Here is a 27998-nt window from a genome sequence, read left to right on the forward strand (position 1 = left end):
AGCAAAGGCCAGACAGGCTAGAAACTTGGTGCAAAGAAGCCAGCACAACTAGTAAGTCATTCCACAATGTATTCCTCTTTTTTTTTCCCAAAAAGTCTTTGTCTATTCATTTCATTTGTTGAAATAACTAGTAAGAAAATAATTTGTTTAAATTAGCTGTCAAGATCGAAGAGATGACAAGCTCCTTAAGAGCAAGGACCCTATTTTATTACTTCTTACAGCATCCAGTACAAGACTCTCAATAAATATTAATTACCAGTTGATTGATTGATGGGTAATAAAAGCAGATGCCCATGTCTAACTGGCATACCACACTTTGACATACATGCCATGGCTTGCTGGCTGGGTTTTCTCAGCATGTCATTCCCTTTTATTCAAAAAGACACACCAGTGTTTTTTGCAGATAATAACATGGATTATATATACTGGCTAGTTTGGCTATTTCTAAACTACCTCTAGGATTAAAGACCCGGACTAAAGCTACCTCTATGTTGTTGCCCCCAAATATATAAACTGAACTTTTTGAAGAATAGATGGGGAGCTAATTATCCCTTCTATTTCCAACCCTATCTTTCCCCTCACTCCCAAAGCTCCACCACCCAAGTGGAAACTGCCCTTAGATCCTTTGGGAGATCTGGGCAAAGAAGTTTTGTCTGAATTTTGCTTGAGGAGAAAGAAGTCTTGAATGAGTTGTGGTATATGTCTTTTGAGCAGAGCTTAGGATCATGGTTTCACTCCCAGTCAAAAATTGACCCTGTAGTTATTGTATGTGAATGGACAGGGACAAAGTGAAATAATTTCAATATGTATACAACTTTTTACATCTTTAAAAAACACTTTTCATGTGTAATATTTTGCTGCAATTACATGTTTCACGTAACTGGGCACCAAGTTCACAGGATTTTGACATGTATTCTTTAATTCTTCATTGTGATGCTACACTTTTATCACATTGGATATTAGGCATACCTTTGAAGAACAGTCCATTTTTCCACATCTAGCTACAATTACAGTCCATAGATTTTCAATGATATTTAAATCAGGTCATTTCCCAGGCCTTGGAGACATATTTATTTCTATTTCTCATGTACATTTCTAAACTTTTTGTGATGCGCGGCATAGTGCAAAGTTATGTAGCAATATTCCATCTCCATTTGGGAATTTCTGTAATCCTAGAGCTATTTTTGCTTCTCTGGATATCATTATATTCAACAGAGTTCATCATTATGATTGGGATTAAAACTTACAGGCTCTCAAAAAGTGACGAATGCTCAAAACATTTTTGGGTAGGTGTTTTCATTAGATTAAGGTCTTTCAAGTTCATTTGGATATATAAGTAAACAGTACCTTTATCCAGTTTTCTTTTTCCTTAGTATTGTCTTGCCCATGGCAAATGGTTTTAGTAGTCAACAGCTGGGGGGTGGGGGGAGTTGTTTGTTTTATTTTGCTTTGTGTTTGTTTTGTTTCATTTATTTTTGTTTTTGCTGATCTTACTGTTCTTCCAATTTCAAGAAGCTTATGTGGTACCATAGAGGAATCATTAACAACTCCAACAGCTTCCAGGTCCCTCTGAACATCTTTGCTTGTTTTCTGAAGTTGAAATAGGTCATTTTGTAGTGATAGATTGTAGTTTTTTCATATTATTTTTTTTTCCATTTTAAACCACACTTCCTTTTGTGTTTAGGTGTGACTGATACTGTTTCATTGTGGGCTTGAACAATTTTAGCAACATATGACTTACCCACACCAATAGCCACTGCAATATCTTTAACAATCATAGAAGTTGAAAAGCTATAACTTTTGCAAATTTCCTTGGGCTGCTATCCAGTCTTAATGACTAAATAATTAAAAGCACAACAAAAGAGAGCCATGAAACATTTGTATGATACAAAATCCAGTTCTCAACTGACAGAGAACAAACCAATTTCATCTGAACAAAGTCAAATTTTATGACTCATCTTCTACAGAAATACTGAAATATATACATGACCATTGCTATCACAAAATGAAACCATATCAAAATGATTCCTATTCCCAAATATTTATACCACTATATGTGTAAGGGTAGTAGGTGACTGCCTATTTTAAATATACTCCTACTGCATGACATTTTTCTACTTGTCTTGTCCCTCTGTGGACACTCCTCGAAAGGATATAAAAACATGACATTTTTAACTGGGACATTATTTCTGAAGGATCAGTAATAGTAGTAGTGGTGGTGGTGGTAGTAGTAGTAGCAGTAGCAGTAGCAGTAGCAGTAGTAGCAGTAACACAGATAAAATGCTAGGCCTAGAGTTAGGAAGACCTGAGTTCAAATGTGACCTCAAACACTAACTAGCTATGTGATCCTGGTCAAGCCACTTAACCCTATCTGCCTCAATTTCCTCAACTATAAAGTAGGGATAATAACAGCACCTAACTCCCAGGGTTGTTGTGAGGATCAGAGAAGATAATATCTGTAGAACACTTAGCACAGTACCTAGCACACAGTGGATGCTATATAAATGTTTATTCTCTTCTAATAATAACAATAACAATAGCTAGCCTTTATATAGTGCTTTAAAGTTTGAAAAGCACTTTACATGTATTAATTGATTTGATATATTCTGGTTGAAAAATGACCAGAACGAAGTCAGACACTCTTTAGTGGGACTGGAACAGAAGAAGTAGTAAGTTCTCTGTGTTGGAAAGATGGAAATCAGTCTAGGGAAGCTAGAAATGGAAACTGCAGAAGAGATAAGTGATTAGTCTAACACTATAAAGAGAGGTCAGAACTATTATAGTGGAGTTTGTTTTGGATGTCTTAACAGCTTGGTTGTGAAATGAGATTGATTGGGGCAATATTAATCAAGGAACACTGGTTTTCTATTCATCTTTGGGTAGAGCCCAGAGGACCTAAAATCAGGTAACAGATAGATGAAATGAATATTTGTTCATTTAATGAACAAATAAAAATAAAGGTAGTGACATTGTCTCCAGAAGATCACTATTACAATTCATGTTACCTGGGAAAGGAGGCCCTCTTAGCACATTAGCCAGGATTAGGTTTTCAAATTAGCAGAGGAAAGCAGAGCGGAAGGATCCAAGAGAACAGAATACAGACCAAAGTTTAACTTTTTTAATTGTGTGTTTGTGTGTGTGTGTGTGTGTGTGTGCATGAGAGAGAGAGAAAGAGAGAGAGAGAGAGAGAGAGAGAGAGAGAGAGAGACAGAGAGACAGAGAGAGACAGAGACAGAGACAGAGAGACAGAGAGACAAACAGACAGACATTTAATGAGGGCATCCAGGCTAGTCATCTCTTTGTTTCCCAATTTCCCAATTTCCCACCTGGTGCACTCCTTTGGATTTTCTTCATCATGTCCCAGTAACCTCATTATTCTGCAAGATTACTCCAATCTTGGAGTTTTTTTAATGGAGGATGGAGTGGGGAGCTCCTCCTAAAACCTCCATGTAAGGAATGGTCCTCTCTTTGCTTCTAACCTGATCATAATCCTTTAGACTTCTTCATCATGCCCCTGTATGAGTACTTTTCCCTCATTAGATTGGAAGCACCTTGAGGGCAGGGACTATCTTTTTCTTTTTCTTTCTTTCTTTTTTTGTATTTGTGTCTTCAGCACTTAGCACAGTTTCTGGCACATAGTAGGTATTTAATAAATGCTTATTGATTAAACAGAAAAAAATCATGAATCTTTGTAAAGTTCAGCTTACTTTTTGAAAAGTATACATTAAATTCGAAACATTATTTTCAAAAAACCGTCCTGGTTATGTTTCCCTCTGAACTTTCTTTTTTTCCTCATCTCATTTTAAGATTCTTTAAAGAGAGATCTTTAAAAATCCTCATATTTATTTCATTCTTTTTGGGGTGGGGGACAATTTGTCACTAGCTCCTCTCTAGAAAAAAAATCTACTCCTCTCCAAATCAAAATGGAATAACACAATCTTTATAACAAATAAGCATAGTCAAGTAAAACAAATCTACTCATTTGCCATGTTCAAAAATATGCATTTTATTCTGCACTTTAGTTCAATCATTTCCTTGTCAGAAGGAAAGTAAAATGCTTCATCATCAATGTTCTGAAGTTATAGTTGGTTACTGAATTGATAAGAATTTGTAAGTTTTTCAAAGTTCTTTTCATTTATAATGCTGTTGTTGCTATATAAAATATTCTCTTGGTTCTGCTTGCTTTACCATGCATCAGTTTATGCAAATCTTCCCAGGTTTCTCTAAAATCACACTTTTGATAATTTCTTATGGCACAGTAATGTTCTATTACATTCATATACCACAATTTGTTCAGTTATTACCCAAATGATAAGTACTTGTTTTGTTTTTTCATCTTTACTACAACAAAAAGAGCTGCTATAATAATTTTTGTACATATGGGTCTTTTCTTCCTTTTATCTCTTTGGGATATAAAGTGGTATTGCTGGGTTAAATGATATATACTATTCAGTGACTTTTCCTATCACTGGGTCAAAGGAAGTTAGTTTGGAGACACATTTCCAAAGTGCTTTTCAGAATGACTGAAACAAGTCACAGTTCTACTGGTAGTACATTAATGTGCCTTTCTTCCTACTTCTCCTGCAACAATTATATTTTCCTCTTTTCTCTTTTTTTCTTTTTTTCTTTGCCTATCTGATAAGTGTGAAGTAGAACCTCAGAGTTGTCTTAATTTGCATTTCTCTAATTAATAGTGATTTGGAATATTTTTCATATAGTTGTTGATTTCTTAGATTTCTGTCTTCGAAAATTGCCTATTTATATTCTTTGACTACTGGGGGAATAGCTATCATTCTTATAGATTTGAATCAGTTTCTTTATATTGCTTGGATATTGGATCTTTATCAGAGAAACCTGCTACAAATATTTCCTCCAGTTAACTATTTCCTTTCTAGTTTTAGCTGCATCTATTTTGTTTGTGGGAAAAAACTTTTTTGATTTCAAAACTGTCTATTTCATTCTATGTGATCCTCTATCTACCTGGCACTTTGTAAGTGCTTAATAAATTCTTGTTGACTGACTGTCACTTATTTAGTCATGAATTCTTCCCCTATCCATAGATGCAAAAGGTGATTTCTTCCTTGCTCTTCTACTTCGTTTATGTTGTGGCCTTTGACATGTAGTTCATGTATCCATTTTGAGCTTATTGTGGCATATAGTGTGTCATGCTGGTCTTGATCTAGTTTTTGTCAGACTACTTTCTAATTTTCCCAGCAGTCTTAGTCAAATTCTGAGTCCTTATCTAGTAGTTCAGATTTTTAGGTTTGTCAAACACTATGTTACTATATTCATTTGTTTCTATATGAGAGCAACTAAGTTTTGATGGGGAGAAAAAGAGACAAGATCTTGAAGCTGGGTTTAGTGGGAGACTAAGTCAAGTGAGGTAAAGGACTTACTGACAGAGAACGTGGGGCTTCTTTGTCGATTTCGTAGTTTAATGTCTAGTTTGGGAAACCAAAACTTCAAAAACAAGTCTAAAGAATGGAACCAAAGTAATCAATCACTGAAGGGTTGGCATTTGGATCTGGGGGAAGGGATGATATCAGGTCATAAAGCATTTTGCAAAGCATAAAATGCCATATAAATGTCTTCCTCAGAGACTAAAGCTAAAGAAAGGGTACATGTGAATGTCACTGTACTTTGAATATAGTTGGGAGATGAAGGAGCTTATAAGGGGTGGTCAATTTTCTTAGGGAATTTAAAGACTTTAAATTAAATTTTAATTAAATTAATTGATTAAAATTTAAAGGTCATTTGCTATAAGAGAGGGAGGTGGAGGTGATAGGTCTGAGGAGAGGTAAGAAGGTTTGGACAGTCACTGTGATGAATGTGACAGTAAATCAGAGAAGAATAAAAGTTCTCAGCAGCAGTGAGGGCTTAATCTAGATTAGATACTATGAATTTGTATGGAATCATTTGGCATTATTGTATGACATTCTTTTTAGCAGTCAATCAGTAAACATTTTTTAATTACTTGCTAGCATAGGTACAGGAGTAGAGAAATTCAATGGTGGGGATGGCCCAGAGTTGAGGACAAGGAGAGCATGAGTACAAATAGAACAAGACAGCAAGGGATTCAAGGGTAAAGGACAGTACATAGTTGAATTATAGGGTCAAGGATATGGAGATGAGAAAATAAGAGTAAAGTAAAAGTGATGGACTAGGAGCATAGGAAAAGGTGGAAAGAACATGTTGAGAATAGAAAATGAGATTAAAAGGAGTGGCAAAGGGAGAGAAGAAATGACAGGAAATTATGATCAGGGAAAGGCATTTCAGAATTTGAGGTCATTGGAGTCAGACAGTGATAAGTGATAGTAAGACCAAAAGTATTAACATCTCTCTGAGTGACTGAACTAGAGCCAAGTTCCCAACTACTAGGCTAAGTTCAACAAATCCTCCTGGGAAAACTGGAAAAAAGACTGGCAAAAATTAGGTTTAGACTTTCTACCAAGATAAGCTCCAAATGGATGTTGTTAGATATAAAAAGTCACAACATAAAGAACAATTAGGGGAGTAAGGAAGAAATTACCATTTTCTATTATGGATGGGGAGGTGTTCGTGGCTAAATAAGGAATAGCAAAACTCACAGAAGGTCACAAATTTGTCAATGGAAAAACGTAAATAACATTTAAAAATTTTTTTTCACAAGTTTGGTTTAAAGTTTGGGTAAAATTAAAAGAGAAACTAATAACTGGAGAAATATTTGTAGTTTGTGTATCTCATAAAGGTCTGGTATCCAACCTATTTAAAGAAAGTTATAAGGGACAGCTAAGTGGTGCAGTGGATAGAGCACCGGCCCTGGATTCAGGAGGATCTGAGTTCAAATTCGGCCTCAGACACATAACACTTACTACCTGTGGGGCCCTGGGCAAGTTACTTAACCCCATTGCCTGGCAGAAAAAGAAGAAAAAAGAAACTTATAAAAATACATAAGAATAACAACCATTCCCCAGTAGATAAATGGTCAATGGGTATAAATAGGTAATTCTAACAGGAAAAAAAATTAAAGCAATCAGCAGCCATATAAAATGCTCCAAATCACTAATAATTAGAGAAGTATAGATTAAAACAACCTGAGATTAAAAGAATTAAAATAGCTGTGAAGTAGAAAGTGTATATCCATCATGTTGGCAAAGATGCTTTTAAAAAAAAGAAGAAAACTGGCAATTGTTGAAGGGGCTGAGGGAAGAAGGGCTCACTAATGCATTGCTGATGGAGCTGTGAATTGATTCAGCCTTTGTGGAAAGGAATTTACAATTATGGCCTAAAACTCATACCTTTTGACTCAGCAGAAAGGTCAATATGACCCTATGTGACAATATATGACAAAGAGATCAAAGAAAGAGGAAAAGTGCAAAAAAATACATTAGTAGCTTTTTGTTTGACAGAGAACTAGAAACTAAGGAAGTGCTCATAAATTGGAAAATGGTTGAACAGGTTATAGCACATGAATGTAATGGCATGTTATTGTGCGTAAATAAATGGATGGTGTCAGAGAAATTTAGGAAGACATATATGAACTGATGTAGAGTAAAGTGATCAGAACCAATATAACAATTTATACAATAACAACAAAATTGTAAAGGAAAACAACTTTGAAAGACTTAAGAATTTTTTTTAATGAAGTGACTCACCATTATCCCAAAGTATTAGTGATGAAGAATGCTGCCCACTTCCTGACAGAGAAATGGTGGACCTAAAGTGCAGAATTAGGTATGCATTTTAAGACACAGCCAATGTGGGAATTTTTTTTCTTCACTATGCATTTATGTTATAAAACATTTGTTTTTCTTTCCCTTCTTTTTTAATTAGAAAGGGAAAGGGTTACAGATATAAGGAGGAGGGCTAGTAGTAGGGTTGCCAAGAGCAAAAGATACAGGGAAAAGGTCATTGAAGCAATTTTTTAATACTCAAAGGAGAATAGTAGGATTTCCAAAAGGAAAAAAGTTTTGAAAGTTATGTGTTGAAGTTAAATTCTGAAGAGGAAAAGTTTCATGCTCAATCCACTTTCTGTATTCTACTTTGCATATAAAAATGCTTGTTTTAATTGGTGTTTGTTAAGTTCATAATAAAATTTATCTTAATAAAAAATGTAGGTCATGGTAGCTGAGAAGTTTGATGAACTGGCAGGCCAGAACATTCAGGAAGATGTCGGCAGCTATATTGAAATCTTTAAGTATAAAGACAGAGAAGAGCTAGATACTGATGGCCTGTAGAAAGGAGGAACAATAACCCAATCAGAAAGTGCTTCATAAGACACAAAGTACCATTTTTAAAATGAGCTATTATTAACGACATCAAAACACTATTCATAGCATTTTTTCTGTGGGAAAATGCATTTGCAGTTCCAAATCAGAATGCCACAAACACAGCTCCTTCTGTCTGGCAATATGAGTGGGAACTTAACCCTTCCCCACTTCCCAGCTGCCAGGGGATGGGTGGCCACATGGCGGCATACAGCAAAGCATTTCCTATAGTGGGGAGCAGAAGCTTCAAAATGCCCCGAATTTGGCCACGTTGCTTGAGCAGGTGCAATGCAGAGGGTTTCTAAGGACTCCTAACCCTTAGGAACCAGATCAAAGTTGTTTTCCCATTGGAAGGGAGGACCCAGTATTCAACTGTACCGATACGAACAGAAGCTTTGAAGAGCAAAAAAAAAAATTCATTTAGTTAATACATTTTTATTTGAAAAGCAACAAACAACAAATGGAAAAGAAAACTACATCCATTACTTTATTTCATTCTCACAGCAAACCTGTGACCTAGGCCAGGGTATATAAAGTGGATATCTATGAGATAATCCATGAGGCAGGAAAATATCCGGCCTGTGAGATAATCCATCTGGCAGGAAAAGGCTAAAAGAAGACAGTTTGCCCTTTTATTGGGGTGTCCACTGATTTCATGAATTAATAGGTGGGGTAGGTTGGCAAGGTGCACCTATTGTGTGAGTGAGGCTAGCAACAAAGCCAGTGTGGGACCCCAGCTCAAGTTGTAGCTGCTAGTGCCCTGACCAACCCTCCCCACCATATCAGATGTTCCTCTTCTTTCATTGCCTTTGCTCCTGCCATCTCTAAGCTTGTCCCCTACCACCTCCACAGCCTGATATTGCCACTGCAACTGTGCTGTGGTGCCATGGCCTATTCCCCCAAACCACCTCCTCCACATCCCAGGAATTTATTTATAACTTCCTCATCAAAAGAACCCTCTTTCCCATACCCAGGCAATTGGAACCAGTCCATACATACACTCCTTACCAAGGTAGACATTAGTATGTACATACGTGTGTATATAGATACACATATGTAAATACATAAAATTTAAAATAATATTTAATGAAAGCAACAGTAAATAAAAATCATTTGAAATATTTATTTTATCTTTTAATTTCTATTTGTCTTATAATGTATATAACATTTTGGGATAGCTAAATGGCACAGTGGATTGAGTGCTGTGTCTGGAGTCAGGACGACCTGAGTTCAAATCTGACCTCAGACACTGTGTGACCCTGGGTAAGCCATTTAACCTCAGTTAGACTCAATGTCCTAATGGGAATAATTATAGCACCTACCTCCCAGGATTGTTGAGAGAATCAAATGAGGTAATAATTATAAAGCACTTAGCACAGTGCCTGGCATATAGTGTACTAAATAAAGGGTGGTTGTTGTTGGACAGCTAGATGCTACAGTGGAAAAAGCGCCAAGCTTGGAGTTAGGGAGACCTGAGTTCAAATCCAGCCTCAGACACTTATTAGTTATATAGCCCTGGGCAAGTCACTTAATTCTGTTTGCCTCAGTTTCCTCATTTGTCAAATGAGCTGGAGAAGGAAACGGCAAACCTCTCCAGTATCTTTGCCAAGAAAACCCCAAGTGGGCCATGAAGAGTTAAACATGATTTGAACAGCAACAGTAGTAGTAGAATAGTAGGATATGTATATCATTTATAAATAAAATATATACATATTGAGTACATATATACATAAGTATGTGAATGATCAAAAAATGCTCTACTAATAGTAGTGCATTATCAGAAAAATTGGAAATCATTCATCTATGCATTGCAAATAGTAGTAGCCCCATTTTATAGATGAAAAAACTGTAGCTCAGAGAAATTAAGTGATAAGCTAGTAATTTGCAGAACAAGAACTCAAACCTGAGCTCTTCGGGTCAGAATCCAGTGTTCTTTCCATTATACTGCACTTTCATAATGCTTAAAAAGTCCCTGGCAGTTATTTCAGAAATGGAAAATTGGACCTATGTGGGGTTCCTGAGTTGACAGGAGACCTTGATAGTGTTTTTGACAACTGAGAACAACTTTGTTCTTTGTGATCACAGTTACTATCTGTTTTCTTAGCTGTAAAATGAAAATTAAAATCTCTACCCTGCTTTTATCATGAAGTTGGAGTAAGGTTCAAATGAAATGATGCTTGTGAAGGACTTGGAAAATTAACAACAACAATAATAATATAATAGCTAACATTTATATAACACATTGAGGTTTACAAACACTTTACAAATATTATCTCATTTTATCCTCACAACAATTCTGTGAGGTACTGAGGCAGACAAAAATGATTCACCCAGGGTTGCACAGCTAGTAAATGTCTGAGGCTGAATTTGAACTTAGGTCTTCCTGATTCACCACCTAGCTGTCCAAATATATAATGTCAAGCAAACATATAATTGGGTAGTATCACTGCCCAAGTCAGAAAGCCTCTACCCCATGTAGGAGCCTTATTTCTGTCTCCCAATATGCTGTATTTTCTCCCATCTCCATCTCTAATCTAGAATGAGTATTTCCATTCTTCTCTCTTCCTTTTGGAACATCTAGGTAGGAGAGCACCTTCCCAGGTTTCTCATCTCCATGTACATAGACTCTTTGGCCTGGGGGTCCAATGACTTGGGTTATTGTCCCACTGCCAGTTTCACCTCCAGCTAATTGCCAATAAACACTGGTAAGGTAGTATGACACAGTGATTAGTGTATTAGACCTTAAGGCAAGAAGCCCTGGGTTCAAATCTTGCCTCAATTTAGGCAAGTCACTTAATATCTCTCAGTCTCAATTTCCTCCCCTGTAAAATGGGTGTGATAATAATAGCATCTGCCTCACAGGGTTTCTGTGGGGATCAAATGCATTTAAAGTGCTTTGTGAACCTTCAAGTCCTATCCAAGTACCAGCTGTTACTGTGTTGTGCCTTCACTTGACTATAGTGATTAGGTTACTGGTCTCCTATTGCCAGCAAGTGAACACACCTGCATTTGGAGGTTTTACTGATGCTGACTCACCAGTCTTCTGAGGTAAGGGCAACACTTGAAAAGTTTCCAGAAAGAAGCATTGGGGGTGAGGAGAGGAAAGGATTAGGAGACCAGGGGAAAGTCTGAGATTCTGGTCTTGGCCAGGATAAAGGCTTGACTGTATAGCTTTGGGCAAGTCCAATGATTTCTCTGTGTCTCAGCTTTTCCATTAGTAAAAAACAAAAGGATCCTGAGAGACTAGATTATTGCTAATATCTTTTACAGCCCTAAAATTCTGATTGTGATAGCTGTAGGGTCTTGTAATCTCCCCTCCCCTCCCTCCCTTCTCTTTCCTAAACACATACTTTATCCTTTTTCCAAATATCTTGCAGGTTGGGGAAATCTGGGTGAGGGAAAGTGAGTGGGTAAATAGGAAACTGAAAAAAAAAAGATTTGAAATGTCTCTTTCTGGGCACAAAAATGAAACAAACCAGAAAGCTTCCTGAAAATAGGCCATACAGTCTTGATGGGCACAGGGAAACAAGCAGTTTTGTTTACAACAAACCTGTCTGACAGGTCTCCTACATCTGCATGGATGGTGAAAAGTAGACCAGGAGTCAGTTCTGCCATGAACCAGCTGTGCAGTCTTGGACAAATTGTTTGACCTCTCTGGGCTTTCATCTCTGTATCTGTTCAATGAAAATGGAGAAGGGACTGGAAGGAGGGAAAGATGCAATTTCATCATAGGTTGAGAGCTGGAAACCAACTCTCAGGTCATCTAGTCCAACCCTCCCCCTCCCACCCAGTTTTCAGATGTGGAAACTAAGGGGTTTAGTTTGTGATTTGCTCAAAGTCACACAGATAGTATATAGTATATAGTACATAGTATATAGCAAAGCCAGGTTCTGAACCCAGGTGCTCTAATTGTAGGCCCAATATGCTTTCCATGGCACTAAAGCTGTTTCACGATGGTTGATCTCTTGGTTCTAACATTCCCTGAGTCTATAATGGTTACCTCATTTCAAAGCTGCCTGACAGAACAGTTTAGGTCTTGGTAAAACAGAAGGAAATAGCTTCTTCAGTCAGGCCCACTGGAGGAAAAGAGAGATCAGTCAACAAAGGGTGGGGTCCTCAGCGCCTGTGGAGGGCTTATCCCTAGAAATATGTAGAGATCCTTTTCCCAGTTAAGGGCCCTATCTCGGGATTTGTGGCTAGAAGTCTGCGGAGTCCTGAAGTCAAGAAATTCTGCTCACATCTCTACAAGAAGGCAGAAGGGGAGGGTCTAGTAGGATGGCCTAAAGTGACCCAAGTGACCTAAAGCAGGTTGGAACTTTTAGAGTCTCCCCTCAGGGAGTCTGAAAAGACTGGCATTTGTTTATTTTGGACACTCGTTCTGTTCCAAGAAATGCAAGATTTACATCCCTTGTCAGGGTCATTTAAACAAGACCATGGCTTTTGGAGAGGCAAGTATTTTTGTTCTGTGATGTTTGTCATTTCAGATAAATACTGTATCATGGAAAGCCAAAAGGCATTCAAACACAGGGACAATGCACTTCTTGTGTTTCCCAGACTTTCAGGATGACTGCCTGGTGAATAGGCAGAGGCAAGATCCATAGCTAGAGAGACAGAGACAGAGAGACAGAAAGACAGAGACAGAAAGAGAGAGAGACAGAGACAGAGGGGATAAAGAGGAGGAAGAGCATGCTGTCCTGGGAGAATATGGGATGTCCAAACAGATGCTAGAAGGAAGGAAGGAAGATCATTCTTTGGCAGATAAAAACGCGAAATAGACAGAAGTTCACAGGGTCTAAAATCTCTTATGGTGGTTACAAGGAAAAAGTCAGTCTTGTAGAGAAATGCAGTTTATATCACTGGGTGGGGGAGGAAGTATTCGTGCTGTATATGAGACCATTCATGTAAATCCAGCTATTAAAGTGCCTGCCTGCCCTGCAGCATTACAGCCCGGACCCTTTTTAACATTCATGATCAACTCTCTGAAACACAGAAAGCTGGTAGGAGAATGGAAAAGGTAGGAAGGATCAGGCAAGACTAGTGTGGCATCCAGGAGAAAGGTGGGGAGGGGAAGGAAAGGAAAAAGAAAGAACCTAGATCCCCTTAACCACTCTACTGCTGCATCTGGACAATGAGGGGCTTAGATTAGATGACCTGGGAGGTCCCTCAAAATCTATGATAATTATTCCCTGTGACCTTCCTAGATCCTGTGACCTCCATCCCTGTGGCCCCCTTTTCCTATTGGTAAGTTCCTCCTAGAACCTCCAAGCGCCCAGGCCAGCCATCCTCCATTCCTCTCCTGGCACTGTTTTAAACTCTGGGTTTTGCTAATATGCCCCCATTTGTTTACCTTCCTCTCCCTGCCTCCTTACTTTTCTGCTAAAAGAATCGTCTTGCCCCTAATAGAATAAAAGTTCCTTCAAGGTAGGGACTGCCTTTCTTTTTGTATTTGTTATCACTAACCCTTGCCATAGTGCCTGGCACGTAGTAAGTGCTTAATAAATACTCATTGACTCATTGGCTGACTAAGCCTGTGGGTCTAAAAAAGGTGAGATATTAGAAAGTATTACAGGTACATAAAAGCAATGAAAAAGGCTGAAAGATATAGGAGCAGGAAGTGAGAGTTTTTAGTCAACAAAGGAGTCAGGATTGTAAACATTTCTGAGGAAGGTGAATTCAGATGAACTTCAGAAAGATTTTCATCCTGGACTCCATCTGAGCCCATTGATATGTGTACCCAAACTTCATTCCTGAATCCAAAGATTTGGAACAAGTAAATTCAGTTGACGTAATTTAAATTAAAAAAAGGAGGACAGGGTTCAGTAGATACTATCAGCCCAACGGTGGCTCCCTTGGTGCCTTGGGAGCAGGATGGGCCAGTCATGGGGAGTGGCCCCAATCATGTGATTTGGTGTGCAGCTGAATCACAAAGAAGTATATAATCTCTAGGGGAAGGTTGGGCATTCCAGAAGGACACTAAATTGTACGCATTCCTCAGACAGTCCTCATAGCTAGAGCTGCAGCTCATGCTTTTGTATTGTTTTAGTTTAGAAAGGTTTTACCAGGGTGGGCTGGCATAATTTACTGGAGAACAGCTCTCTATAGGGTGACAAAGAGTTGTTTGTCCTTTGTACTTGAATACGACCAATGGCATCAAGATGTTGGGGTCAAGGTACAGTATGTTTGACTGTGGCTGATCAGTCCAATATGAGCTCAGAAGGCTCTACCACAGGTCAGGCAACAAATGTCCGTTGGAACATTTGGGATGGAGATGTCTCTAGATTTGTGTATCTCATGTTTCCCTTGTGCCACTTTGATTCACAAACCCTGACTTTTGGCATTTTGTTATTTCTAAGGTATAAATGTTCATTTAACAATAGGCTCCCCCCAGCTGGTTTGAGCTGACTCCAATACACCCCTGCTTATACTCTCTCATATGAATTTAAGACCTTAAACTTCTCCTTGGAGTTTTATTTCCATTTTAAGTCTGACATCTGTTATAAAGAAGACCCCAGACTCAGTTCCAAAGACTGGTGTCTCAAAGACTTTTTATTAAAGAGGTTGAAGTGTGTCCTTTCTCGTGAGAAGCAGGCACACCTCCTTTGACCAGGAGAGTGCACCCATACAGAAGCAAGAGCAAGCTTTATAATTAGTAATTGCCTAACTCCTCCTTTCTGGATCAGGATTGGTCCTAATCCTTCTGAGTTACAATCTTCTTTATAAGCCCTACCCTTAACATACATTATGTGCCTAGAATTATGTTGTCACTCCCCTCCCTGGACAGAGAAGTTAGCCTGTCTGCTGATTTCTTATCTACTTGTGTGGAAACTTAACTCTTTTATTTCTCACAATATCTAATTGTGAAGTGAAGGAATTCTTTCCTGTTAACAGAATCTCACTCAGCTGCCAAGCAGGTGGAGTCAGTGGGGCTGCTGAAATCACGTCCTGCAGTGTTGACCAAGACCCCTGTCTTGGTAGATTTAGGGCTAGAAAGTGACCTTAGAAGTCATCTAGCCCAGTCACCTCTTTTTACTGAAACTGAGGCTCAGAGAGATCAAGTGACTTATCCAAAGTCACACAGAGTATGTTCCAGAACTTGGATTTGAAATGAACTCTGCCTCAAAATCCAAAAGATTTTTCCTAAGGAACCATGACTGATTGTTTATTCTCTGTGTGAACTTCAAGAAGTTAGAGCGCTAGGCCTGGAGTCAAGAAGATCTGAGTTCAAATTTGACCTCAGACACTTGCTAGCTGTCCAACCCTAGGCAAGTCATTTGCCTCAGTTTCTTTATCTGTAAAATGAGCTGGAGAAGGAAATGGCAAACCACTCCAGCATCTTTGCCAAAAAAATCCCAAATGGGGTCACAAAGAATTGGATATGAATGAAACAATTGAATAACAAAATGAACTTCAACCTTCTTCATGCTATCATTTAATGTTCTCTCTAACTTGGTGAAGTAGGTGTTCTTATTATCACTCTTTTACTGATGAGGAAACTGAAGCTGGGAGTCACAAAGCTAGTAAATGTCTGAGGCAGGTTATGAACACAAATCTTAAGCCCATCTCTCTATCCACCATCCTCATGCTGCCTCTAAAAGTAGCACAGCTAGAATTCAAGTTCAGGTCCATTGGATCTCCATATAGGATTCTTTTATGCAATATTAGCTTCTTTTTATGTTTTCTCATTTTATTTTTAATTTATACAATAAAACAAGTATTTTTCGTAACATAGCTTCTGCAATGAGTGCAAATGTCTCAATACGTCATGAGTGAAGACAGGCCCCAGTGTAACAACCCCCCACCTCTAGCTTTATGTGGTTTCATTTTGTTTTATTGTGGTTGTTGTTATGGAGGAGGAAGGGACAGTGCTGAAGGTGGGCAAATAGTTTGATTTCTAGGCAAATATCATCACAAGTGTAGTTCTGTTTGTTTACAAAACAATCATACAATTTAAAACACTAAGGGAGATTTTTGACAAGCCCTTCAAGTTTGGGAGACTGATGATAGAATGCTGGGCCTGGAGTCTGGAGGTCTTGGCTTCAAATTTGGCCTCAGCTACTAGCTGTATGACCCTGGACAAGTCACTTTCTGCTTCAATTTCCTCAAGTGTAAAATGAGAATAATAATCACACCTACCTCCCAGGATTGTAGGAGGATCAAATGAGATAATATACGTAAAGTACTTAGCACAGTACCTGGAAAGTAGTAGGCACTTAATAAATACTTGTTCCCTTCCCCCTCTCTGAGTAACAGACAGGGGGGAAGGGATAGAGAAAAGAAGTCAGGAAGGACCAGTTGACAGTTATAAGGCTCTGGTGTAGCCCAGAGTTAAATCTGGAACCAAAAACCCTGGGTTTGAATCCTTGCTCTCCCCTTTATGAACTATGTATTTAGGGTTAAATCACTTAGGCTCTCCCTGAGTTTCATTGGTAAAATGAGCAGGTTGGACTCAATGATATCTGAGGTCCATTTCAGCTCTAAATCTAAGATTGGAAGGAAACTGATCCTATGCTCGAGTCCCTCCTACCAAGGTGGGGGCTTTCTTTGTAATTGTTCAGTCTTTTTAATTGTGTCTGACTCTTTGTGACCCCACCTGGGGTTTTCTTCACAGAGATACTAGAGTGGTTTGCTATTTCCTTCTCCAGCTCATTTTACAGATGAGGAAACTGAGGCAAACAGGGTCAAGTAACACCCATGGTCACACAGCTAGTAAGTGTCTGAGGCTGGATTTGAACTCATGAAGACAGTCTTCCTGACACCAGGCCCAGAACTCTATCCACTGTGCCACCTAGCTGTCCTTGGGGCTTTCTTACTATCAGGTGATTTAAACCCAGGCCCAGTGGATGCCCTTCAAATGGGGCAAATGAACCAAGAGTTAGGGGCTTGCCGCTTTCAGAATCAATTGTAGTTGAGTAGGCAGTGCAGTGGCAACTTTGAGGCTAATGGAGTTGAGTTGGTTTTCCAGTTCAATCATTCATGGGAACCATACAGATAGGTAAAAAGACAAAATTCCCTTGGAAGCAGCTGACAAGAGTGCTGATAGGTACAACTAATTTTTCTCTACTCAGAGAAATGGAGCCAAATCAAGAAGGGGAAGTGATAATTGAAGGGAGGGGGTGGGAATTTTTAATCATCCCCTTCAGATCAGTGGCCTCTCAAATTAAGGGTCCTAAGTTCATGAATTCCCAAGAATGATGCACAGTGGGTAGCCAAGGAGACATCCATCTCTATAGGATACCGATTTGTCTTTGACTATCTTCAGAGAAGAGTCTACACAGCTTAAGGTAGTTCCCATACAGAGATGAAAGAATGTGCTGTAATGGACTCTTTTTATCTGTGATTCCATTTTGTCAGCATTACATTGGGTCTGTGGTTAACAAAATAATATAAATGTTCATATGTGTCATTGGAAGCATGATGTAATAGAGCTGGCCTGAAAGTTACAAATAATAATAATAACGATAGCTAGCATTTATATGGTGCTTTAAGGTTTATAAAACATCTTATAAATATTATCTCATTTTATCCTTACAACAATTCTATTATCTCCATAATAGATGGGGGAACTGAGGAAGACAGAGGTTAAGTAACTTGCCCAAGATCATACACCTAGTAAGTATCTGAAGCAGGTTTTGAACTCAGTTCTTCCTGATTCTAGGATGCCCACTGTATCCACTGCGCCACCTAGCTATCAAAAGAAGACCTATGTTCCCATCATACCTCTCACACATGTTGGCTGTATGACCCTGGAGAAGTCATTTAACCTCTAAGTACTCTAAACAATACAACGAGTATCAATTGCAAAGAAGGTACAACCTCTATTGGTAAAGGGAGTCCTTTCACCTGGGAGTTCTCTACACCAGTAAATCACAGGGAAGCTAGGTGGTATAGTGGATAGAGTACCAGGCCTGAAGTCAGGAAAACTCTTCTTCATATCACTTCAAATCTGGCCCTCAGACACTTACTAGCTGTGTGACCCTGGGCAAGTCACTTAACCCTGTTTGCTCCAGTTCTTCATCTGTAAAATAAAGTAGATATTACTAACAAAGCCCAGCAGCAAGAGATAGAGAAATTCCATTTAAAGTAGACAATACAAAATATTTGGAAGTCTACCTGCCAAGACAAACTCAGGAACTATATGAACACAATTACAATGACACTTTTCACACAAATAAAGTCAGATCTAAAATATCAGTTACTCATGGGTAGGCCGAGCCAATATAATAAAAATGACAATTCTACCTAAACTAATTTCTTTATTCAGTGCCAAATCAATCAAACAACCAAAAAATTATTTCATAGAGCTAGAAAAAAAAATAATAACATTCATCTGGAAGAACAAAAGGTCCAGAATATCAAGGAAACTAATGAAAAGAAATGCAAGGGAACCTAACCATACCAGATCTTGAATTGTATTATAAAACAGCAATCATCAAAATTACTTGATACTGGCTAAGACATAGAATGATGGATCAGTGGAATAGGTTAGGTGCACAAGACACAGTAGTCAATGACTATAGTAATCTACTGTTTGATAAACCCCAAAACTCCAGCTTCTGCGATAAGAACTCACTATTTGACAAAAACTGCTGGGAAAACTGGGAAACAGTATGGCAGAAACTAGGGATAGACATATGCCATAGACATAGGCATTTAGCACTGTACACCAAGATAAGGTCAAAATGGGTATACAATTTAGGTATAAAGAGTGAAACCATAAGAAAATTAGGAGAGCAAGGAATGGTTTACCTGTCGGATCTATGGAAAAGGGAAGAATTTATCATCAAACAAGAAAGAACTTTATGAAATGCAAAATGGATAACTTTGGTTACATTAAATTTAAAAGGTTTTGCACAAACCAATACAACCAAGATTAGGAGGGAAGCAGAAAGCTGGGAAACTATTTTTCTAGCCAGTATCTCTGATAAAGGCCTCATTTCTAAAATATGTATAGAACTGAGTCAAATTTATAAGAGTACAAGTCATTGCTCAGTTGATAAATGGTCAAAGGATATGAACAGGCAGTTTTCAGAGGAAGAAATTAAAGCAATCCACAGTCATATGAAAAAGTGTAACTAAATCACTGTTGATTAGAGAAATGCAAATCAAATCAAAACAGCTTTTAGGTACCACAACACACCTATCAGATTGGCCAACATGACGAAACAGGAAAATGACAAATGTTGGAAAAGATGTGGAAAAATTGGAACACTAATGCATTGTTGGTGGAGTTGTGAACTGTGCAACCATTCTGGAGAGCAATTTGGAACTCTGCCCAAAGGGTTATAAAACTGTGCATACCCTTTGACCCAACAATACCACTTCTTGGTCTGTATTCCAAAGAGATCACAAAAATGGGAAAAGGACCCTCATGTACAAAAATATTTATAGCAGCTCTTTTAATGGTGTCCAAGAATTGGAAATTGCATCAATTGCAGAATGGCTGAACAAGTTTTGGTATATGAATGTAATGGAATGTTATTGTGCTATAAGAAATGGTAAGGAGCTTTTTGCAGTGGCAAAGAATTGGAAATTGAGGGAACGCCCATCAATTGGGGAATGGCTGAACAAATTGTGGTATATGAATGTAATGGAATACTATTGTGCTGTAAGAAATGATGAGCAGGTGGACTTCAGAAAAACCTGGAAAGACTTACACGAACTGCTGCTGAGTGAAGTGAGCAGAACCAGGAGAACGTTGTACACAGTAACAGCAACACTGTGCAACGACCAACTGTTAGACTTAGTCCTTCTGAGCAATGATCTAAGACAATACCAATAGACTCATGCTGGGAAATGCTATCCACATCCAGAGAAAGAGCTATGGAGTCTGAATGCAGATCGGAGCATACTATTTTCTTGTTGTTTTTTGTTTTTTTTCTTGTAGTTTTTCCCTTTTGTTCTGAACACGACTAATGTGGAAATGTGTTCAATATGATCACACATGTATAGCCTATAACAGATTGTATGCCATCTTGCAGAAGGGAGAGTAGAGGGAGGGAGGAAAAAATAGAACTCAAAATCTTATAAAAGTAAATTTTGAAAATGAAAAATTAATTAATTAAGAAATAAAATAAGCTGGACAAGGAAATGGTAAACCACTCTAGCATCTCTGCCAAGAAAACCCAAAATGGGGTCACAAAGAGTTGGATACTGAAATGACTGAACAACAAAGCTCCTATACCTCTCATGAAATAAAAATTAAATCATCCTCTTTCCAAGGGCATGATAAGTTACACTGCATTAAGCAGAATGATTTGTAATTATTTGAGCCATTGGGACATGGGCATAAAATTTGATTGAATTAATATAATTTATATGGATAATAGTAACTTATCCATATATTTTGTGCATGAAATTGTATTTCTCTTGTATAGTCACAATGATATATATATGTATATGTGTGTGTGTGTGTGTGTGTGTGTGTGTGTAGCGTAGTGAATAAAGAACTAACCTTGTAGTCAGGAAAGAACTAGCTCTGACACTCGCCATGTGACTCCAGGCAAATCAATTAACTTCTCCTTGTCCAGACTAGAAGTTCAGGCAACACTGATCTGTATAGGTGGAGAGAATTACTACATCAGGAGTTCCTCCACACCAGTGGAATGCTAGATTTCAACAAAAAAAAAATTAAGATTATATCTTATCTGATAACCATTTAAGTGAAGGACTTGTTGCCACAGTAACTGGCTGCTTACATGGACACAAAGAATTGATTTCCAAGTACACTCGTATCTCATTTCTCTTTTATCCTTAAATACATTTTTAAGTTTGTTTATAAGAGCTCTATTTTGAGGGGTGGGGAAGAGTTAAAGTTTAGTGGGAAAAATGACAGTGATATAAAAAAGAGTGAAAATACCATCAATGAAACATTAACAATACACAAAATAGAGCAGAAGAACGTTCAGACAAGATGGACACTTTTGATAACTGAAAATAAAGTTGTACAGGCTGTCTCCAAAGAGACATTGTGTATAATATTAGTTCATGATTTCACATAAAATTCTCTTTTTCTGTTCTTTTATATGGGAATGTTCAAGTTTGTTGATGTTTTTCAAGTTCATATTATGTATATATATGTATGTATGTATGTATGTATGTATGTATGATTCTAATTCCATGGTATAATTTCATGTTTCAATACTCATTCATATTTTTTTAATTGCCATGCAATCTAATGGGGTAACTAGAATATGGTTTATTTGCACTTAGGGTATGAACATATCAACACTGAGGAACTTGGAAGAAGAATGAGCAAAAGATGCCCTCAGGGAAATGTATGAGAAGAGAAGATGGGCGGGTCATTTGTCAACAGTAAGTGATGACAGGTGGCCAACCAGGGAGGTCTTCCAGTAGCTTTATGATATCAGGAAATAGCAAGGAAGGCTTCCAGCACAGAGGACTCCCTATGATGAATATATGGGAGGACAAGGACAAGTGTCCTTGAAGATGCATAGGCATTATTGGGTTGTGACCTGCATCACTGGAAGAAACCTCCAAATCATGGATCTAAGTATTTGAATACTGATTATTCATCTAGAAGCATTTATTATGCACCTCTATGTGTCAGGCACTATGCTTAGGTGTTAGAGATGCAAAGACAAAAATGTAACAGTCCTTGCCTTCCAGGAGCTTACATTTGATTGCAATGTAGAATGTTAGAGGTGAGAGAAATCATAGAGACTATGCTAGTCCAATCTCTTTATTTTGCAAAGCAGGAAAAATCAGTGTGGCAACAGATGCTAGTATTGATCTGAGGTCACATTTAGTTAATTGTAGAGCTGGTACTGGACTCCAAGTTTTGTGCTGCCACTGAGCCAAGAGATCTTTTCATATTTCTGGGGCGCAGAGGAACTGTAACCTACAGTGAACCTAAAGATGAGCTGTACAGGTACCATAAAAAGGCCAAGATATGTTTTTAATACTAATCATTCTGTGATACAGAGAGTTATAGAGTTGCTAGTATCCTTCAGAAGCTAGAGCTACTCACTGGCAGCACCTTTTATCTGAAATCTGACTTATAGGTATTTGTTACCCAAGGACACCAGCTCATTTCCTCAGATGGTTAGTCCTTATTATAGAACCACAGAATTTTAGAAGCTCCTCCTTGCCCCATTAGTAATCCAAACAAGACAACCATTTTGGATAACATGTATCTATGACCCAAGGAAAGGGAGGTTTTTTCTTTGTTTTCCTTTGAGACTCTTCTGGGTCCCCTTTTGTTATGGGTGATCTACTGTATCTAATCTCCTTATGTAGATCTTAGAATCATACATATGGAAAGTCAGTCAGTTGATTATCAATCAAATAGCATTTACTGCACAGGAGGGAAGGTCCAGCTAATCAGGAGCTCCGCCTGAAGAGGTAGGAAGACATGGCCTGTGTGGTTCTCCTTAAAATGGAGGTTCTGAGAAAAACTAGCCCATCAGAGGAAGAGGCCGCAGAGGCAGACAGGGGCACTTCCAGAGATGAAGTGAGTTTCTAGGGTAAGGAGATTTCTGTAGCACACATGACAGAGAAAGTCTGGGAAAGTCAGGAAAAGGGGCCCTTTTGATTTCTGGAGTTAGTGGTAGGTGGTAGACTAGATAAGGCTGACCATGCCACTCCTCTCCTGAAAAAGCTTTAATGGCTCCTTATTTCCTCTAAGATTAAAAAAAACTCCTCTGGTTGGAATTTACAGTCTGCCTCCAACTTTTTTTTTTTTAAAGCCAAACTGGCCTGCTTTCTTTCCTCAACTCAACATTCCTTCCTCCCTGCCTCTGTGCTTAGAATGCTGTCTTCTCTTCTCACCTCTGCCTCTTGGAATCCCTAGGTCGGTCAGGTTCCTTCAAGGTTCAAAGCAAATAATTCAGCTTCTGCAAGACCCATTTCCTAAACTTGCCACTTGTTAGGACTTTTCCCCTCCCCATGTGTTGAAGTTCAGGGGTTTAGGGGTACTGGGATCCCTAAATCACAGCAGATAGGGTCCTGCTCAAAAGAATTCAACCCAAGCCTTCTTTCAGCCAAAGACCAGGTTTATTAGAACATCCTCCATATTGGCCAGACTCTTAAGGAATCTGAACATTACTGAGCTATTGGCTAGATTATAAAAATCTGAGCAATGGCTAGATTTTAATGGAGACAAGATGGACCTTATATATAGAAAGACTGTGGGAGAGGTCTAGGAGTGGCCAAGTGGTCTGGGGGGGGGGGGGGGACCTGGACCACTTGGCCAAGACAGCATGGAGTCTAGATAGGATTAAGGGTGGGAAATGGCCAGGGGCAAATGGGAGTTAACAGAACAGAATTGGGAGATTGGGCATAGCCACATGAAAGGCCAGTTGATAGAATTATAGTCTTAGGCCAAGGCCTGAGATTTGGCCAGGTGGGAAAGTCCAGGGTTTTTTCCTTTTTGGGATCCAGATCCCAAAGACTTGGTCTTTTCCTTTCAGGGGTTCAGATCCCATCCCCATCAGATGAAGATAGAGTCTGGGGCCCAGAAGAAGATTTAAATGACCTAAAGTAGCCCTGGGCCTAAACATGAGTTGTTTTATGACAGATGCCATAAAAGCACCAAGTTACTGATTTGTTACCAGTAAACTATAAAATTATATACCTCCCCTCCCATCTAAATGTAATATAAGCTGCTTGAAAACAGGGGCTGTTATAATTTTTCCTTTTTTTTTTGGAGACTTCAGGACCCTACATAGTGCCATGGTACATAGTAGACACTCATTAAATCCTAGCAGAATTGAATTGAATTGAATTGAATCCAGTGGAAAGAGGCTGGAGGAAAAATTCAGAAAGCACATCACAAAACAAAGTCCTTAAACAAATCATTCTTAGCTCCCAGGCTGTTCAGAAAGAGGACACTGGCAGGATTTGGCCCATGGGTTGTAATTTGTCTAGTGCAGATAGTAGTCTTATCTATAAAAAAAGAAAAAAGAAAGAAATAGTAAAGGAGATAGAACAGAGTGGACCTTATTGTTGTTTGTCCTTCATTTTTGAAGAGGACCAATGACATCACAGGTGACTTGTATGTGAAGTGGATTTAAGTGAGGCAGAGTTGCACAGTCATCAGCCTCACTCTGTCTTCCATACTCGTCAAGGTCCAACAGCGTGACAAAATTCAAGATGTTCCAGGATACAGTTGATGGCCTTGGTGTCTTCCATATGGGTCTGACCAAGCACTAAACACTCCACAGCTGCTTTCCTGGCTGTCAGAACAAATTGTTCTCATCTGCCCATTTCACTGGGGGAGGTCTTTACATGCTTGGGGATAGACACCCTCTTAACTCACTGATGGGTTTGAGGCCTGTTGATTATCCTCAAACTGGTTTAGCTCATTTGCAGACATGTGAAGTTTGGATTCCGTCAAAGGGCAGCACTTAAGGACCTAGAGGGCCACATGTAGCCTTGAGGCTGCAGGTGCCCCAACCCTGACCTAGAACAGCATTTCTTCCCCCACCCCATAATAGTTTTTGCCAAAAAATGAAAAGCCAATAGCCACCTAGAAAACAAAAAGAACAGCTTTCAGCAGCTAAAAATAAAGAGTAAAATTTTCAGCCCCCAAAAAGGGAGCATTTGCAGCAAGGTGGCACAGTGTTATGATAAAGTACTGACCCTGGAGTCAGAAGGACCTGAGTTCAAATGTGACCTCAGACACTTGACACGTCCTAGCTGTATGACCCTGAGCAAATCACTTAACCCTGAATGCCTTACTGGAAAAAGAAAAAAAAAAGGGGAACACTTCTGAATTTCCCCTGTTTAAGGCCATCTGTAGACTAAATGGAGGTACAGGAAAGGACCTGGTGCTTGAATGACAACTGGTATCAGCCTCTCAAAGGCAAGCCTCACTTCAGGATGTGGAAGTATAAATTACTATTGCTAGACCTTTACCTCATGTACTCTTAGCTAGGTGGCACAGTAGATATAAGACTGGGCCTGGGGTCAGGAAGATTCGTGTGTTCAAATCCAGACTCAGACATTTATTAGCTGTGTGATCCTGGACAAGTCATTTAATATGTTTGCCTCAGTTTCCTTATTTGTAAAAAGGAGATAATAATAGCACCTACCTCCCAAGGTTATTGTGAGGATCAAATAAAATAATAATTATAATGCATTTAGCACAGTGGCTGCCGCATATAAATGTTAATTATTATCATTATATTATTGTTGTTGTTATTCTGTGGCTCCATATTTAGTAGCACCAGGCTACCATACATACTTGTAATTTGGGATCCCTGGAGAACACCTTTCCTGGGTTAAAGGTATTCTGTTTGTCTGTATTCCCTAAATTGAAGCTTATGAGTTCCCCGCTAATGTATTACACTTCCAGTAGTAAGGAAGGATGCATGTAGTTCAAATTAAGGACATTTATTGAAATGGTATAATTAGAAACATTATATCTCCCATATAAATTTATAATATACTCTCAAAATAGACAATGACTAATTGAATGAATGTAAAAAAAAAACCCATACTCTCCTACCAATAGGAATAGTATCAGAAGAAGAATGGAGGCAGAGTTCAAAAGTGGCGTTGTGGCTAGGTTCATGTGAAGGACAGTTCGTACCTGTGATATTGCCAGATGTCTTCCAGCTACCCTATTTACCTTTGCTACATAGTCTCTGTTGGACATTCTGGGTACATCCCTGAAGCTGCTGAATATTGATCCACTGAAATATCTTGGCCAGGTTACTGCTATGTACCTGCTCCTTTGTGTTAGCTAACTCTTTTCTTTTTTGTCTCTTTTTTTCTCTTTTAAAGAAAGCAGTCACCTGACCCCAGGATTAGAAGAAGCTTTCCCCTGTTTTGCCCTCTTGGCTTAAAGATTACCAATCACCTAAGAATGAGACTCTTAGCCCCAAGTGCCAAGCTCTTTAGAACAAAGAATCTTCTCACTTGGAAGAAGTCACCATCACTATGGCTACTACTATGTATCTATTCCAGGTACACAATTTCCTTAAGCCTGATTCCTTGGGCTAATGCCACCTCATGCTACCCATCCTTTGTCTGACCAACCAGGACTTTTTCCTGCTACAATCCACTTTCCCTTTGAAACCTACTTATCTGTGTCTCAAGTCCTTCATCTGTTTTCCAAGGTGACAATAAATAATATGAGAATAAATATTCTGTTCAGGTTTACTTTGGCAGAGGTGAGATATTGTGGAAACAGCTGTAGGCTTGGAGTCAGAAAGGGCAGGGTGACATCCCAGCTCTATCATTTATTAACTTTTATTATAATCATGAAAGCCACTTAATTCTCTGATCCTGTTTCCTATTCTTTAAAAGGGGGACAATTTCTTCCTCACCTCCGCTTCTCAGAATGGCTTCTTTTTCCTTCAAGACTCAACACAAGCAGGGCAGCTAGGTGAAACAGTGGATAGAGCACCAGCCCTGGAGTCATGAGGACCTCAGTTCAAATTCAGCCTCAGACACATAACCCTCACTAGCTGTACGACTCTGGGCAAGTCATTTAAACCCATTGCCTACTCAAAAAAAAAAAAAAAGACCAACACAGGCATCACCTGAAGCTTTTCCTGATCATTTCAGCTGCTAGTTGGCATTAAATGAGATAATATTTGTTGGGTAGCTAGGTGGCCCAGTGGATGAAGCGCCAGCCCTGGAGTCAGGAGAACCTGAGTTCAAATCCAGCCTTAGACACTTATGAGCTGTGTGACCCTGTGCAAGTTTTCTCATCTGTAAAATAATCTAGAGAAGGAACTGGCAAATCACTCCAGTGTCTTTGCCAAGAAAACCATGAATGGGGCCACAAAGGTTTGGGCACTTCTGAACAATAACTGGAGAAAGTATTTATAAAGTGTTTATAAGTGCTTAGCACATAATAGTGACTTAATAAATATGTATTCCCTTCCCCTACTGTCCTTCTTGCCAATTACCTTATAATATATATACATATGTATGCACATAGAAGAAAAAATATGTATCTGTGTATACATATATTATGCGTGTGTGTGTGTGTGTGTATGTAAATTTAAATGCATTTACATATGTATACGTTGTTCTTCTGAAAGTAGCTTCTTGAAAGCAGGAACTTTTTTTTTCTTTATACTCCCACTGGAATATAAAGCACATAGTAGGTACTTAATTATATGCTTGTTGATTAGTTGGTGGTTATTGGGAGGAAAGTGTTTGTAGACCTTATGTAAATGTGAGCTATTACTATTGCTGTTATGATTCTTACCAGGAATTCAGAATAAAGTGAAGGGTGATTCTGCAGAAAGAAGGAGGGAGTAGCAAAGAAAAAGGCACAATGCGGCATTTTAACTTATAGAGAGCAGTCATTGAATATACCATTAGAGTTGTTTCTGGACAAAATTGTGAACCATATTCAGAAAGGTGCTGTTATATGTTTAACAAACAGCTCTCTAGGATGGGGTGGTGTATGCATGGCACTCTTTTAAATTTGATCTATATTATGTATTTTCCATCACTTTCTTCAATCTAGACAATCAACAACAACAAACAAAATTAAGTCCTGATTTGTAGCATCTGCCCATTTCTGAGATACAAATGCTCCCACTGAAACTTAATAATCAGTTCTCACAAACCAGTTCAAGCTGGCTTCAGCACACCCCTGATGATGGACCAAGTAGAATAGAATATGGTGATAAAGCTCATTCTTATCTCCCTCTACTTCATCTTTCAGAGTCTCCTCCCCTCCTCCCTCTGGTACCTCCAAGCAACTCCTGCATGAGGATCCAATGTGAGGCTGCTCTTCCTCTGTCCCTTCAGCTGATTAAAATTTTCTTT

General features: G+C 38.7%; 2 long non-coding RNA genes across 2 annotated transcripts; one reads left to right on the plus strand and one right to left on the minus strand.

The window, feature by feature from the left end:
- Nucleotides 1-26342, plus strand: LOC110198251 (uncharacterized). The gene is made up of 3 exons (XR_002321698.2): nt 1-51; nt 21456-21557; nt 25992-26342. It is a non-coding gene; the product is annotated as an uncharacterized LOC110198251 (long non-coding RNA).
- Nucleotides 8057-27998, minus strand: LOC110198250 (uncharacterized). The gene is made up of 4 exons (XR_002321697.1): nt 27922-27998; nt 20698-20797; nt 11797-11920; nt 8057-8210 (listed from the first exon to the last, which is right to left on the minus strand). It is a non-coding gene; the product is annotated as an uncharacterized LOC110198250 (long non-coding RNA).

The sequence above is a fragment of the Phascolarctos cinereus genome, unplaced genomic scaffold, assembly GCF_003287225.1.
Source record: "Phascolarctos cinereus isolate Bilbo 61053 unplaced genomic scaffold, phaCin_HiC Scaffold_4;HRSCAF=312, whole genome shotgun sequence".
Classification (NCBI taxonomy): domain Eukaryota; kingdom Metazoa; phylum Chordata; class Mammalia; order Diprotodontia; family Phascolarctidae; genus Phascolarctos; species Phascolarctos cinereus.